General features: G+C 32.8%; 1 long non-coding RNA gene across 1 annotated transcript; it reads right to left on the bottom strand.

Annotated features, from left to right (window-relative positions):
• Positions 1-8,277: 8,277 nt before the first annotated feature.
• Positions 8,278-9,304, bottom strand: LOC135670981 (uncharacterized). The gene is made up of 2 exons (XR_010512583.1): positions 8,706-9,304; positions 8,278-8,624 (listed from the first exon to the last, which is right to left on the bottom strand). It is a non-coding gene; the product is annotated as an uncharacterized LOC135670981 (long non-coding RNA).
• Between the last annotated feature and the right edge of the window lie 3,290 nt (positions 9,305-12,594).

The following is a 12,594-nucleotide window of genomic DNA, read 5'->3' as shown; positions in this document are numbered from 1 at the left end:
AAAGTACGATCTCTAGAATATTAGATGGATGAAGAACTATAGATAAATGGTAACTGAGGATAGACAAGTCCAATAGATTGAATTCCCTTGTATCATCTAGGGACTATAACGTAATGACCTAATATGTTCATAGTTGATAAGTCAAGTGAATTATTATAGAGATAATAATTTACTGAGCTAGAAGGAGTTTTGATACGTATAACTCATGAACAGCTTGATATTGGGCCTAGAGGGTCACAAACATATGGTATGTGTTGCGACGAGTAGAGGTTCGGATATGAGATGTTCACCGGAGCCCCTATCTTATTGGATATATATTAAGTCATTGAATTATTGGATCATATATATGAGATCTAATAAGAGTCGCTGAGAGATTATTGGGTAGAAATATGCTAATCTAAGAGGCTTGGGTAGTTAGATAAATATCTAGTACCCAATAGGATAAGATCCATTGGGGTAAGTTTATAGGGACCTCTATAAATAAGAAGGAACCAAAGGACCATATGCCAGACCCCTTTTGGTTGTCACCTCTTATACTCCTCTCTTCCACTCCTTCTCAGCCAATAGTCCTAGTTGGGAAATGTGGATAGCAAGAAGAGTCAACCCCTTCTTGATCGCATGGAAGGAGAATTATGCAGCGATTTGATAAGCGTCTTCGTAACCCCTATCTTGTAGATCACCGCTAGAGAATAGGATAATTGATCTCTTTCATTCTCTCCCATAGATTTGTAGAATTTTAAAGATATACTTTCTCCCTAGATAACACATATCCCTATCTGTGTTATGTTCAATCGCGTAGAATTATTTTTACGTGATTGCTACGATTTTTTTCGTAGTTTATAAATTTGGACTGCACAGCACTCTTTATCATAGTTCAATCACCATTTTTATACGATTTGCTATGCTTGGTTGGTCATTCATTAGCCATATTTATCGTAGCTCATCGGGCATCCGAAGGCCATAAAATTAATTACACCAGAATCAGTAGACCAGAAGGAATGCACCATGGTTTGTTTACGCCAAAATGGTTCTGTAATTAGTCAAGTGCTAATCACCATTTAGTTCCCTGTTTACCAGCTGAATGGAAACATTAAGCTTTATCACAGCAAGACTTGTTGTGATTTGCAAGTCACAGTACTAACTCAATCCATGGGAGAGACTGATGGATGATTTCCTTCATTAATCCATGCACAACCACATCATGCATAGGTGGATGGCAGATCAGTGCAAGTTGCTATATACAAATATGTTAGATTACGTTCGGTCGGTGCAAATCTAAGAAATGTTTGCCTTCGATTTTGAAGCCGAGAGGGGTGTGGGTTTTAGTGGATCAGAAAGATGGATGATGGATTCAGGTCGAAGCAATTCATGTTCGCCTCTTTCGGGTGTCACTCGAAATTTAGATTGGAGTTCTTCTGGGGTTGATGGGATCACTCGAACGTCTAACGTAGGAAACCTAAGATGAGTTGTAGTGCTCCATCGTCAGTACGACTACAGAACAGTAAAATGACTAGAAATATTCTTGATCATAATATAGCAGCAGAAAGAAGCCTTCTCACGAGTCATCATATATGCTTGTGGGCCGTCACTCTCATTCATTCTTATCCTATAGACTTTTCCTGCAATGATCCAAGTAGAGAAAACCCCCTCTTTAAAGTGCAAAGTATGAAAGTTGAAAACGCTTCTATTTCACATACTTTATGTCACACTTGCGTTTGTGGAAGGAGAATGAGAAAAAGGGAAGTCGTTCCCCACTCTATGCTATCCTCGACGGCAATGAACGGTGCAAAGTGGATGAAAGATGGCCTCCTAAAGGTAAAATTCTCTCCTGCAGTTGACAAACCACCCATCACTAATCAAATAAACTACTAACATCTTTACCGATTAATTAGATTAGTTGACATCTTCTAATGCTCACTAAAGATATATATATATATAGTGAAGGCATACATGACATCATTAAGGCAAAGAATATGGCACAATTAATAATCATTAAGAGATTAAATTTCAGACAAATTTCTTGCCATTGTGGGAGGCATCACTAATGTATCATAGTGATCAAAGAATAGAAATAACACTAAAACTATTATTTATCGTAATCATTTATAATATCTTAATTTCTCAAGTCCTAGATTTTTAGGCTCTCCTTATCTTTTTCCCTTCTTAATTTTGAATATAATGCATTGAACTAAGCAAGACTTAACTCTAGCTAAAACTAAGATTTCTAATTTAACTAAGACTATCGAAATCAGTTTTCATCCAATCATATATTTTAATTTAATATTCTAATTACTAATTTAACCTGCAATTATACTAATACTATCGCATCAAATTCTATCATAACTCTAAAATTAAATATGATTTAGCATGAGAAATACTAGGACGGATGACTCCTCGGGAAGTCATCATGTTGCACCCCTTTTATCATTTAGTTGGGACTTACTACTTTATTATTGTTGTCGCATATTAAATATTAATTTATAGATTATCAAATCACATGAGAAATCTCATCTGAATTTTAAAGTAGAAATTAATAATTAAAATTTTATTTCTAAGACTCAAATATTTCCTTAGCTTAAGGAAGGTTATATTAAGCATAGCAATTATTGAAAATAAACTTAATTTACTAATAAATGGTCTCATATAATCATCTTGGACAAAGAGGAGATTTTGATATCTCAAGAAGTAAATAGATATTTTAAAATTAAGAAGAATATATTAGATATCTTGGAAGAAAGTAAAATCCTTTTAAAATATATTGGAATATCTTAAAAGTTAATCTTCTCTAGGAAATTGTCAATATATTACACATCTTTTAAGGGAAAAAAAATATTATGTATAAAAATGAGGAAATCCTAGGATTTTTTTTTTTTGGCTACTTATATATTCTCATGTCCTATGGATGAGAGGAGCTCATTGTGATAACAAGCATGGACACCTTAATTCTACTCATATAATGAGCTGGTTTCAGTCAAAGAAGGGCTCATTCAAGCTAAAATGGAAGGAGTTTCCAACATTATGGTGGAGGGGGATGTGGAAATAGCCATCTAAGTATAGCTTATTTTTTAAGGAGTTTCCAACATTTGTTAAGGATACTTTTCATATTTTAGCTGATATTTTAAGGAGTTTCCAATTGGCTGGCAAATTATGTCATAACTAATAAATCATCTTTTGTTTGATTTTTCTTGTGTTGATATCATGAGCACAAATTATAATCGTTTTTTGAGTTAATAGAATTAGTCTTTTTCTTCTTAGATTTTTTTTCTTCTTTCTCTACGGTTCTTCTTCCACAAACTCCATAAGTTTCATTTTTGTAATTTATAACTAGAATGACAACCACTTTTTTTTCTTATCTTTTATACTAAAAAGATAATTGTAAACTTCCTTATTACCATTTATGATCAGGTATAAATACTCATCTTCAACATAATAAAAAAAATATAAACTTATCTTTTTTGGGAGGTTTTTTTTTACTCCTCACGTCTGCACTTGTACACATTGTGATACTAACTTGAGCATAAGAGGGATTGAGTCAAAAAATTTCTTTTGATCTTTGTGTAGGTGACACCTAATGAGCTCGACGTTTCCACCTCGGAGACATCTCGGACAACCTTGTGTATATGGGTCTGAATCACATTATGCTAACCAAAATATCAATGATATTTTTTTTCTAACATTTTGAGATTAAAAGTAATAATGATTGATCAACAAAACTGATAAGATTAACTCAAATAATTAAGATTAGATAAAATAAAAAATAAAAATAAAATTAGATTAAAATAAATAAATGAGGGTGAAAAGATTATTGGGATATGATAGATTTTTTATTATTTAAAAAAATATATACTCTCTAATATAGATAGGTGCTTTTGGATCAATCCAAAGTACTATAGATTCCTTCTACTACTCTCTTCCCTTTTTCCCTAAAGTTCTATAAAAAAGCCAACAAGTGTGGTGTTAGAGCCTAGTTTGAAAAAAATAAACAGGAGTATATAGATTTAAAAAGAAGTAAAGACCAATAGATTAAGGGAAAAAAAAATAAAAAGATGACAAACACCGGAATAAGTGTTCATAATCAACTTTTTCTTATCTTCAAAGATCATAATTATCAATTTTGGGTTGTTAAGATGAAAACTCTATTTATTTCACATGGATTATGAAATTTGGTAGAGAATGTATTTGTTGAGTATGATCTACAAGATCCTAATATTACTAAAGATCAAAAAAAATAAATGAATGAGAATACGTAGAAAGATACAAGAGTCCTAAACATACTACAATAAGCAATAGATGATTCGTATTTTCTTGAATTATGATAGCATCAATACCAACAAAAACCTAGAAAATATTAAAAATATATTTGGAGGCACAGATAAGGTAAACAATTTAAAACTTCAAATTCTTTGACATGAATTCAAAATTCTTATAATGAAAGATTCTGAATCTATCACTAATTTTTTCTCAAGCGTCTCTTTTATTATGAACTAAATGATATGGTGAAAATAAAAAAGATTAAACTATAGTAGAAAAAGTTTTTTTGAGTTTATCTTCAAATTTTGATATTATTTCTACTACTATAGAAGAAGCTAAAGATATAAGTATATTATCTATTGATGAATTAATGGGCTCGCTTTTAGTTTATGAATAAAAAAAATGAACAGATCTACTTCAGAACATGCTCTTTAAATAAAGATAGACCAGAAGAATGATCAAAAGAAAAATTCAGAAACCATATCTCAAGAGAGAGATTAAAATGGCAAAGGTCATGACCAATAAAATGAGAGTCAAAAGAACTCTAACGAAGGTAACAAAGAAACACTTTAATGTTTTTGTTACAAAAAAATAAACATATATAAAAGGGTTGTTGGTGTAAAAATAAAAATCCAAATATCCTTCTTTGCTCTCACTGTAAAAAATATGATTATCTTGAAAAAGATTGTTAGAACAAAAATAAAGTAAATTATCATGAGAAAAATAATGGTGAAAAAAGATTAAATTTTTTTTTAGCATCTGATGAAGAATATTCTAGATTTGTTTGATTTTTAAATAGTGGTTGCAGTAATCATATGACAGGGGATAAAAGTTTATTTTAAAGGCTTAATGATTCAATTAGATCTATAGTACATATAAGAAATAATAATAATGTTCAAGTGAAAGAAAAAAGAACAATTTATATGAACACCTGGTAAAAAAAATTATTGATAATATGATGTTTATTCTTCGTTTGAAACAAAATCTGTAAAAGTTATGATTATCTTAATTTTTTTGAGTTTATGCAAACCATCTTACGTGATGACTATGAGATAAAATGTCATGGCACAGGTCATGGTAATTGGGAAATTGTGGCCACTAAGATGCATGTACATAAAAAGGAAGAGGCCCTAAACTATGATAATAACAAGCTTACAATGGAGAAGCCAAAAAAAAGGGAAAAGTCAGCATTATCCGAGGAGACAAGAATAATAAGAAAAGTACAACTAATGACTCAGAAGAAAAGAAAGAAAAGGATATGAGTTTGAAAAAATGTGAAAAGACTAAGAAAGAGAAACGAAAAGTCTTACTTTTTAATGAAGTTTGAGGAGAAAAATGTCAAAATTGATAAGGAGTCACCGTTTATGTAGTAATTGTCAACAGAAAAAAAAAAAACCCTATCTTTAAGTTGGATTCTAACAAGGATTCAAATAAAAAGAAGGAAAAATGAACGAAGCCAAAAATCATTGAGCATCAACAAGTTCCTAAAGTTAGCTAAAAATATTTTTAGATACATGAAGAACTTTCAATTATGGCATATATTATAAGTAGGTAAAAAATTTTAAATTTTGTCCTTATATTGCTAGTGATTAGGCTAGTTGTGTAGATAATAGAAAAAGTACTTCCAACTTCGTGCTCAACCTTTGCTTAGGTATGATTTCAAGGATGATAAAAGAAACAAGAATATGTTTCTCTCCTAAGCTCAAGCTTTGAGGGTGAAGTTGTTGCTACTACAAGTATAACATATCAAATAATTTGGCTTCGAGAAAAAATAGGATGAACGAATTAAGATTTACTGCCACAATAAGTTTACTATTGCAATAACAAAGAATCTTATCTTCCACGAATACACCAAACTCATTGAAGTTCGACGTCACTTCATTCGTGAACTGATTGATAAAAAAAATAAAATTAAATAAACTACTATAACACCGAAGATCAGCTTGTCGATATCTTTACAAAAATTTTGACGAAAGAAAAATTTTATTTTTTTCTGAAGATAACTTCAAGTTACAATTGCTTCGAATTAAGGAAGTGTGATAAGATTAATTCAAATAGTTATGATTAAATAAAATAAAATAAATAAAAATTTAGATTAAAATAAATAAATGAGGGTGAAAAGATTTATTGGGATATGATAATTTTTTTAAATAATATTATATTTTTTTACTAATATAAATAGGTGCTTTAGATCAATTCAAAACACTACGTATTGTTTCTTTTATTATTCCTTTTTTTCTCTTCCCCATAAGTTGTACAAGAAAAGACAACACAACTTAATAATTCCATGCATGCATGCATGCATGCATGTCGAAGAATACAAACACGTTAACAAATGTGGATCCCGTCGTAAGATAACGTTGCCTACATGCATTATCTGATCACGCGGATCCACACGTCCAAGATTCCGTAAAGCAATCATTCATTCATGTATGTTCGTCGATATCGTTCTACCACCGGAAAACTGTTGGCTGAAGGATAGGAGTAGTGCCACCTTTGTTCTTCGCTTATCTTTACGCACCTCATCTCACCTCAGGTGGCAATCCGGAGAGAAAAGTTGGCCGCTTTACCAAAGGCATCAATCGACAAGAGGACAAGAGAGGAGAGAGAGATTAGAGTGTGGATGGGGGCGAAAACACGCGTCCATCGAGTCCTGTGCTATCACTATTCGGATCTCTCTGTACAGAGAACTTGCCCAATTTTGATAGGAATACCGTGCACAACTTGTGGACCTTTTCCTTTTCCGGTCACGACCAAGTCACATCAACACGTAATACATGTTGGAAAATGCATGATGCGAATATATATATATACATATTATGGCCAAATTCTTTTGATAATACTTTTTTGAATTTATTCGTGGACTACTACTACTACTACTATTATTATTATTATTATTATTATTATTATTATTATTATTATTATTATTATTATTATTATTGTTATTATTATTATTATTATTGTTATTATTATTATTGTTATTGTTATTATTATTTTGTCTATGGTGATTGTCAGGTAAAATGTGTGGGTTATTTTTTATCCATAAAATAATATATAATATTTAAAAAATACTGTATAGTGTTTTGTTCTAAAAACATTATATAGTGTTTTCGATGCACAGAGTTTTCTTAAAAGAGTACTATATAGTTGTTATTATTATTATTATTATTATTATTATTATTATTTTTATCCAAACATGATTATTATTATTATTTTGTCTGTGACGTAGGGAAAAATATCCTTTTTCTCCATAAAAAGTTATCATTTTTTCTTATCCAAATCCAAAATTTTTCTTATAGTCTTTTTGTGAGTTAATTTTTATCCATAAAATAATATATATTATTTAAAAAAACACTGGGTGTTTTATTATAAAACATTATATAGTGTTTTCTTAAAAAAATACTATAATATACAGTATTTTGTGGATAAAAAATAACTCTGGTTGAAGACTTTTTGTTTTTGGATTGGAAAACAGTGAACAGCTTTTGAGTGATATTTTACGAATCTTAAAAATAGGATATTTTACTATAAATACCATTTTGTTTATTCTATAATTCTGTCAAAATTCGATTCAAACAAACTTAAAATTACTTAAAAATATAAAAACCAAAGGAATCATTATATTGAGGCGAGTTGAATAGACTCTACACAAACATTACATAACCTTAAAATAGAGTTTGTGTTGTGAGTCAACGGAGGTGAAGTTCTCACTATCAATCAGCGGCTCGAGTTACTAACATTTTCTCCCTTCATCAACATGTTTTCGATGATCCGATTACTTGGTGGACGTATCATAAAGTTCATGAACTGGGTTGATGTTATCGTATGTATGTTTCCATCGAGAAAGGAGTCTTCAAACCCTTGAATCTTTATGCTTCTCCCTTCTTTCATGTGATTTGTAGGCTATTTCTTTTTGGTTGATAGCTTCAGCATCTCTTAGGCTATAAAGGATGCAATGATGCTTTGTGTTATGTTAGGTTAGGTTACCAATCTGAACTAAAAATTAAAAGCAAAACAATACTAATATTTTAGAAAACATCATAAATGTTTGATGAGAACTGAGGAAAAGCACACTGTTGACTGAGTTGTATCACAAAGAAAGGGATAAGCATCTCCAGAAGGATACGAAGAAAGTGTGCAGTAAGTATCCAACTGTAGTGATGATTTGACTTGGAAATGAGATCCTCCCATCATTGCTTTTTGCCCTCCTCTTCTTTTGCTTCTTCGGTGTCATCAATTCTAATCGCGCATCTCTCATCACTTCGCTGCAGCATTCTTTCTCGTCCTTTATGTAGTGAATCTGATAGTTTCTTCCCCATCATTTATGATCCATCACGTTTTTGCTGATCTTTCTTTATACTGCTCGCCACGCACTATAAATTCGATGGATCTACCGATTATGGTCAGTTCTTGAACAAGCCAAGATAATAATAGTACGAAGAAAAGCATAACACCGTTTCATTGCGCACAGAGAAAACGAATCACGGAGAAGGAAGAAAGAAGGACGTTCTAACGCATCAGCAACTCGATAGCTCGTCCGGATCCCGAAGCAGGGAATTCTTCATCTCAAGAAACAGCCGGATTCATCTTGCAAAAAGAAGCAAAAGTAAGCACACAGCATGACGAACAGGCGAAACGAAAGATCTGATGACGAGCATACGAAAGAGAAAACAAAGAGACAAAATCTAATCAGTATGACGGTCCTAATTAACGTGCTGTTAATCGTATTATATGTGCATGCTACTGTTACTCGATCGCCATGCACGAGGCGAGGCCTAACAGAGACAACGCAAATTGACAGCTGCATCTTTCGCGAGAAGAAGGGCAGAGAAACACCACAACCCGGTGATGGTTGACAGATAGAGAAGTGAGCACGCATAGCTTCGAGCATGAACCCTCTTCATGCAGGAAAACACCATGGGTGCTCACTCTCTTCTGTCAACCAAACTCCATGACCCCAATTCTCCTTCACCGCTCCACATCCAAACCCACCAAGAACTAAGCCATCATACGAGATCTCCTGCCTTCGGCAGTGGTATTAGGCGGCCTGCGTCTGTGTGGGGAACACCGGGAGGGGGTGGTAGGGTTTATATAGAGGCAGTGGGTTGTGGTTTCGCCGGTTTGAAAGGAATCAATGGACACGCCATTCCACAGTACAATTAATGACCATTTCCTCATCTGTTGCGAGCTATCCTATCTCACCGCATACCGATGCACTGTAGGATTCGAAAAACTCAAACAACTGTCCGCCTCTCACGCCGTCCAATCGCTACCCGATACGCGTATAGCCATAAAAGCATCAGATTGGATGTCGTCCAGTGGAGCGGAGAGAGGCGACGGGAGAGCGTAGAGTGGATTCCAGCATCTGCTGATCTATACGCCATTACAAATGCTGCGGCGCAAAAGAGGAATAAAGGATGCATCTATCTCTTTTGCTATATAACAAATCGAGCCTCTCGAGTGTCCTTCGCGTATAGAAGAAACAAAGTGCAAAGCAAACACAAGGAGATTAAAGAAGAGAGGTCGTCGAAGTAGCACATCATGTCTGACGTCAAACTGATGCCTCTTCTTCTTCTTCTTCTTCTTCTCTCAGGATCGTCAACTACGCTGCATTGGGTAATTATTTCCATTACAGGTATACATATGATAGATATGACACTTATTATACGAGGATTCGAATCGATGTATTGCTTATGTAATAATATATTAATCAAAGATGATATAATTATTTTATTATTTTAATATTTTTCAGTAATTAGGTAAATGATATATGTTTGGCGTCTAATTTAGAGTTAGAAAATTAAATTTTTGATAAGATTAATTCAAATATTAGAATTAGATAAAATAAAAGATAAAATTTTAGATTAAGATAAATAAATGAGGGTAAAAATATTTATTAAGATTTATTTTATTATTTAAAAATTTATACTTTATCTTTTGGCTAATATAAAAGATGTTTTTAGATGAATCCAAAGTACTATAGGTCGAAAGTACACCTATTTTTTTTACTATTCTCTTTTTTTTTTTGAAACTTTTGTAGAAAGTCAACAAATGTGATATTAGAACCTGATTCAAAAAATACCAATGGGGAGTACATCAATTAAAAAAAAAATCAATAGATTCAGAAAAAAAAAAAGGATGATAAGTGATAGGGGAAATAATGGCGGCATGACGTGTCACTCTAACGACCCCACCTGGGCGTCGCTCTGCCCGATGAAAAGGCAATAACGCTGACTCGACTCGCGCTGATGTCATCCGCTACCAGGCAACGACTTCCGACCCCACACGCTTGACCATGGCAGGGCGGGACAATTACCGACCCTCGCCCATACCCTGCGACGATCCAGTTTTCCACGCAACGTCAATAACGATGTCAGACGCCATCAGAGATGCGACCCTGCCTCACCCAGGCGGGTACATCAGGTAACGGTAAACTTCCCTATAAATACCCTTGCACTCTAAACAAATTGGGAGAGGGACAACACTCTACCACATCCCCTAACTTGATCGTCGGAGGGGTCGGGTCGAGCTCCCGACCCGACCTGTGTGTAGGAACAAGGGCGAGGTCACGCCTTCTCGACGTCGCGATGGGCCACCCTAGCTTGCCTCGAGGAGAGTCCCCCCGGATCCTCGCACGTTCGGAGCCTGGACCAACCAGTGACGGCCCCGTGGCCACGGCATACAGTTATTCCCCACAACAATAAGCATTAGAGTAAATGTTCATAATCAACTCCTTTTTATCTTCAAAGGTAAAAATTATCAATTTTAGACCTCTAAGATGAAAACTTTATTTATTTCACGATGATTGTAGAATTTGGTAGAGAATGGTTTTGTTGAGTATGATCTACATGATCATAATATTACTAAAATTCAAAAAGATCAAATGAATGAGAATATGCAGAAGGATACATGAGCCCTTTACATGCTACAATAAGCAATAGATGAGTCTTTATTTTCTGCAGATTCTTCCATGTGAATTTGAAACTCTTATGATGAAAGATTCTAAAAACAAAGTGTTTCCTTTATTATTTTTGGATTTCTCCTTACATGCATTCACTATTACTATTATCGATGAATTGATATTATGACATAAAAGCTGTGATTATCTGAATTTTTATGGGTCTATGCAAACTATCTTACATGGTAGCTAAGAGATGAGATGCATGCACAAAAAAATGATGAGACCCTAAACTCCGATAATAAAAAGCTTGCAAGTGAGAAGCTGCAAAAATAGAAAAACTCAACATTATCTGAAGAGGATAAGGAAATGACTATGGAAGAATATGAAAAGATTAAGAAAGAGAAATGAAACGCCTTACTTGCATTCAAGTACTAGGAGAGAAAGGTCAAAATTGATAACGAGTTGTAGTATATACAACAACTGTCTAAAAAAAGAAAATGATAATTTGAAAGGATATTTCAATTATGATATCTATTATGAGCCGGTAACTAAAAAACTTACCATCAATAAGTTCCTAAAGCCAACTAAAAAAATTCTTAGATACATCAAAGGATATTTCAATTTTGATATTTGTTATGAGTAGGTAAAAAAATTTAAATTATATTCTTATACTGATAGTAATCAGGCTAATTGTGCAGATGATAGAAAAAGCATGTTAGGATTTTTTACTCAATCTTGGCTCAGGTGTGATTTAATAGACAACAAAAAAATAAATATGTATTACTCTCTCAAACTCTAAGGCGAAGTATATCGTGGTTATAAATATAATATGTCAAATAATTTGACTTCAAAGAATTCTAATGGATCCCTAAGAAAAATAAGATGAATCAACAAAATCTATTACGATAATAAGTCTACCATTGCAATGACGAAGAATTTTGTCTTTCACGAAACACACCAAATATATCAAAATTTGATAGCATTTCATTCACGAACTAGTTAATAAAAGTGAAAGTGAAATGAGCTATTGTGGCACCGAAGATCAGTTTGTCGATATCTTAATAAAAGCTTTGGTGAAAGAAAATTTTTATTTTTATTTCCAAAGACACCTTTAAGTTATAACTATTTTGAATCGAGGGAATGTGATAAAATTAATTTAAATAGTTAAGATTAGATGAAACAAATGATTAAAATTTAGATTAAGATAAATAGACGAGGATAAGAAGATTTATCGAGATACGATAGATTTATTTATTATTTAAAAATATATTTTTTTGACTAATATAAATAGATGTTCTTGGATAAATCTAAAATATTATAGATTATAGATTGAAAATGCTTCTCATTTTTTTTACTATTTTCTTTCTTCTTCTTTGTCCTCCTCCACTTTTTCTTATTTTCAGCACAATAATCTTTAAGCATATTGTATATACATGTGAATG

The sequence above is a fragment of the Musa acuminata genome, unplaced genomic scaffold, assembly GCF_036884655.1.
Source record: "Musa acuminata AAA Group cultivar baxijiao unplaced genomic scaffold, Cavendish_Baxijiao_AAA HiC_scaffold_1137, whole genome shotgun sequence".
NCBI classification, from domain to species: Eukaryota; Viridiplantae; Streptophyta; class Magnoliopsida; order Zingiberales; family Musaceae; genus Musa; species Musa acuminata.
Note: the sequence above shows the minus strand (reverse complement) of the source record. Positions and strands in the feature narration are given on the sequence as shown.